Source organism: Pongo pygmaeus, chromosome 5, assembly GCF_028885625.2.
Source record: "Pongo pygmaeus isolate AG05252 chromosome 5, NHGRI_mPonPyg2-v2.0_pri, whole genome shotgun sequence".
NCBI classification, from domain to species: Eukaryota; Metazoa; Chordata; class Mammalia; order Primates; family Hominidae; genus Pongo; species Pongo pygmaeus.
The window spans coordinates 32,721,990-32,727,363 of NC_072378.2; positions in this window are offsets into that span (position 1 = coordinate 32,721,990).

The window sequence follows — 5,374 nt, forward strand, 5'->3', positions numbered from 1 at the left end:
ATAAAATTACTTCTTCCCCTACCCCTTATCATACTGTACTTTTTGGAAAAAAATCACTATGTGCAATCCACTCTTAAGAAGTGGAAAGTTATGTTCCACCTTTTTGGGAGGATGGTTTCTACATAAATTATTTGGAATTCTTTCACACAGAAGATGTGTCTAATATCTCTCAATTTATTAAATTATGTAATCATTTTTATTTCAGTGTAAATATTATTGATATTTATTTTATACTTGGGCTATAATTCAGTAATAATTTCTCTTTTGTTTTTGCTTAAAATTTTCCATTGTGGTCCATTGGGAGGTCTTTCAGTTGACCCCCGTGCCTCTTTGACACATTGCTATCATTGCGTTTACTTTTGTTATTCTTGTTGTTTTCGTTCTTGTTGTTGTTGTTTTGAGCATTTTCTTACTTTCTGGTATTACACGCTCTGGCCTAGAATCAGCCATTTCTCCAAGGAGCCCTGGTTCCTTTTGTTGGAGAATGGTGTTAAAAACCAAAATCTTAGCTCTAGGTGTGTGAGTTGCTCCTGGGATGTCATTTGCTCCAGGCACTCTTGGCTGGCAGAGCAAGGAAATAAATGTATGTGTGTATACTAACCGATGAATATATACATATCTATAAATATTTATTTATGTAACCATAAGCTCAATATGAGTTCATACTGTTTCCAAATCCAGTCTGGTAATACATGGGTCATTCTAGCTTTTCTCTTTGCTTATGTATAACCTCCCTTATCTGTCTCTTGCTTCTCTATCACTCCCACCATCATCATCCATTTACTTAATTGTTTAATTCCAGTGTACGTGTATCATCCTTTCAGAGTTGTAGATTCATATCCCTGTAGGAAACAATTTTTTCAACTAAGGTACAATGATCTGTGGTTCATTTTGTCTTTATTCTTATAGACAGTCCTTATTTCCAAAATTGTGTTATACAAATGAGCCAAAAATGGGTCTTATATATTGGCCCTTAGGCTGTTTGTTTTTCTACAGCAGACTAAGACTTTTAGTTTAAAAGCCTACCAGCGTGGAACTAAAAATGTTACACATCAAATTGTTTTAAATATAACCCAAATGAACAGAATTTTAGCCATTTAAAGTTTGCCTGCTTTGCATACCCCTTGAAGCTGTACCTGACATGTGCTAGCCAGGATAAGATAAAGTCTAGGACAAAAACAAAACCAACCAACCAAACAAAAACCCAAGTCACTGCTGTCCTTCAGAGTGCTCTAAGTCAGAACCTCCCCATTGTGCTATTGAGTGATATCACCTATACATGTGAGCTTCCCTTCATCTCCCCCTCTGCCCCTGAATTCTCACGTCTTCTCCTTCCAGATGGTGTCTCTGTAGTCCCTGGACAGTTTCATGCTATGAGAGACTTCCCACATGTGCAAACTCGTCAAAGTTTTGCCAAAATAAAGCTCATGTGGGCTACTGTCACCTCATTGTCATAACTTTTTGCTGGATCAGCACCAAATCCTTAAATTCACTTCCTACAAGTTGGCACCATTTTCTCTCATCAGTGCATTTATTTTACACATTCCTGATGTAGTTAGACTCTTTGGTGATAGTCTGAATTCCGTACAGGGATTCCCAAACTTCCTAAGTGAATTTTAAATTTTGCATACATCAGGATTCACTTTTTTGTGCTTGTAGTGTAAATTAGATCACATTGTGTAATAGTGTTGTTCTACACACACACACACACACACACACACAGAGTCATGCATCACTTGATGGGGATATGTTCTGAGAAATGCATTAGGTGATTTCATCATTGTGCAAACATCATAGTGTGTACTTACACAAACCTAGATGGTATAGCCTACCAGACACCTAGGCTATGTGGATAGCCTATTGCTCCTATGCTACAAACCTGTACAACATGTTACTGTACTGAACACTATGGGCAACTGTGACACAATGGTAAGTGTATGTGTATTCTAAACATAGAAAAGGTACAGCAAGAAATATGATTATATATATATTTTATTTTTTTATCTTTTATTTTATTTTTTGATACAGAGTCTCACTCTGTCTCCAGGGCTGGAGTACAGTGGCACGATCTCGGCCCACTGCAACCTTCCCCTCCTGGGTTCAAGGATTCTCCTGCCTCAGCCTCTGAAATATCTGGGATTACAGGCGTCCGACACTACACCCAGCTAATTTTTTGTATTTTTAGTAGGGACGGGGTTTCACCATGTTGGCCAGGCTGGTCTCGAACTCCTGACCTCATGATTTGCCCACCTCAGCCTCCCAAAGTGCTGGGATTACAGGTGTGAGCCACCGCGCCTGGCCATAAAATATATACTTTAAATGTTACACTTGTACAGGGCACTAACTATGAATGGAGCTTGCAGGACTGGAAGTTGCTCTGGGTGAGTCAGTGAGTGAGTGGTGAGCGAATGTGAAGGCCTAGGGTATTACTGTACACTACTGTAGACTTTACAAGTATATGTCCATGGAATGCAGAACCCAAGAGAAAAAATTACATACAACTCCAGTTACAAACAAGAGAGTGATAAGCACAATGAGCTGTGCAGGTGCCTTGCCCAGTTGCCTGGTGTTCCTGGGGTCACTGGAGTCTAACGTTGGGTTCTGCTTTTTGACACCAGTCTGTAAAAAGAAAAATGTTAGGGATATTAAATTCAACAGAGTTAGGCTGGGTGTAATGGCTCATGTCTGTAATTCCAGCATTTTGGGAGGCAGATGCAGGAGGATCACTTGAGGCTAGGAGTTCAATACTAGTCTGGACAACATAGCAAGACCCTCACAACTAAAAAAAAAAAATAACTGGGCATGCCAGTGCAACACTGTATCCTAGATATTCAGGAGGCTGAGGTGGGGGGGTCACTTGAGCACAGGAGGTCAAGGGTGCAGTGAACCATGATTGGGCAACTGCATTCCAGCCTGGGCAACACTGCAAGACACTGTCTCTAAAAAAATAAAATAGACCGGGCGTGGTGGCTCACACCTGTAATCCCAGCACTTTGGGAGGCTGAGATGGGTGGATCTCTCGAGGTTAGGAGTTCGAGACCAGCCTGGCCAACATGATGAAACCTCGTCTCTACTGAAAAAAAAAAAAAAAAAAAGAGCTGGGTGCAGTGGTGGGTGCCTGTAATCCCAGCTACTCGGGAGGCTGAGGGAGGAGAATCACTTGAACCTGGGAGGCAGAGGTTGCAGTGAGCCGAGATCATGCCACTGCACTCTAGCCTGGGCAACAGAGCAAGACTCTGTCTCAAAAATAAAATAAAATAAAATAAAATAAAATAAAAATAATAAATTCAACAGAGTTTAGCTGAGCATATCAGGCTGACATCAGATACAGAACAGGTTCGAAGCAACTGTGCCACTGCAACATAGTCTCACAATATTTATGGACAGAAAATGTTAAGTGATGTATAGAAATAGAAATGAAGTACAGATGGGTTTGATTGGTTAAAGCTTGGCATTGCCTTATTTGAACACAGTTTAAACAGTTGGCCACCTGTGATTGGCTAAAATTCAGCTATTTGTTACAAAAGCAAATTGCTAAGTTAGGTTTTTAGTTTGTTCATGTACTAAGTTAGGTTGTAGTTAATTACCCAGGTGAGTACAGACATTTTCTTCAGTCAAATTTGACCTGATTTAACACATTTAGTTCTTATTTTAAGCCAGTTTGTCATTCCCAGGTGTGCTGATTGTTTCCCCCATCCCTTATTCCCTACAAATAACTCCTTCCTATTATACTTCATATTTTTATGTTTAAAATCTTACACACATTATTCTTTACTTTCTTATGTTAGACAAAGCTGAAAATTAAAGATAAGCAAAATTATAAGTAGAAAAACCTGTATTTGCAATACTTAGAAATAAATACCCTATTTTTGTGTGTGTGTGATTTTGATGTCTATCCTACCATATTTCTTAAACAAATAGAATCGTACCTTTCACACTATTTCTAAAAACTATTTTTTGTAATCAACATCTTGTAGATGCCTTTTCTTCTCTCCCTTTCCACATCTTTCTTTCTTGAACACAGAAACATTAGGTCCTCTGTATATACTCAGTATAATTCCCTCAAAATGTTCTCTGCAGATTACTCGACTTTTTTCAAACAATTCTCTATTATTGGGGAAAGTACATAAGATATGGATGTGAATTTTCCAAATTTATTTTTCTGGCTTAGTTGGAAATGTATATTAATCTACTTACATTTTGAAATACAATACACACAGAGGCACATACCATAAATTCCAAAGTAAACAAGAGGGAAAAAATGGTGTCTTCAGACTTTTCCTTTTCTCCTTCAGTTTTCCTTCCCATTCCCTAATATTTCAGACCTAAACCATTAGGTGGAAGTTAGAGTCCAAGTAAGACAGGAGAGCCTTGGAGGAAGGCTGGCCAGCACAGCGTGCGAGGCCTTGAGTGGAGTGAAAAGGGCACGTGTGAGGTGGGGAGGCAGCACTTAAGAGAACTGCAGCAGCATAAATGGTAGCATATTCACACAATGTAATAATATGCAGCAATAAAAATAAAGTATAGACACACACAACATGGTGAAATCTCAAAACCCATTTTATTTAGCCAAAGAAGCTAAATACAAAAGCATATATGCTGTATGATTCCTTTTTGTTGTTTTCAAAGTTTTAGGATATGCAAGATTAAGCGGCCAGGTGCGGTGGCTCACGCCTGTAATCCCAGCACTTTGGGAGGCCAAGGCGGGTGGATCACGAGGTCAGGAGATCGAGACCATCCTGGCTAACACGGTGAAACCCCATCTCTACTAAAAATACAAAAAATTAGCCGGGCGTGGTGGCGGGCGCCTGTAGTCCCAGCTACTCAGGAGGCTGAGGTAGGAGAATGGCGTGAACCCAGGAGGCAGAGCTTGCAGTGAACTGAGAGTGCGCCACTGCACTCCAGCCTGGGTGACAGAGCGAGACTGTCTAAAAAAACAAAACAAAACAAAACAAGATTAAGCTATCATGCTTTATATCAGAATAGTTTTTCCTGGGATGGATTGACTGACAATAAACATGAGGGGAAGTTTCAAGAGAGGGAAATGTTCCATATTTTGATCAAGGTAGTGGTTATATTAGCATAAGCATTTGTGAAACCCCTTTGAAATGTACATTTCAAATAATGCATTTCATTTTATGCAAATTATATCCAAATAAATCTGAATTCTTAACAGGTGGAATGTACCTCCCTGGGTCTAGAGAATATTTATTTAGAACTCTAGGTTTCCCTTTGGCCAAACTGTTAGTGGCTCAATATTAATATTTATGCAATTGCTAATTGTGTCTCTGATTATCTGTAAACCTTTGTGACATGAAGAAACAAGACTTAAACTTGGGAAGAATGTGAAACAGAAAGACAATTCCTTTTGAGC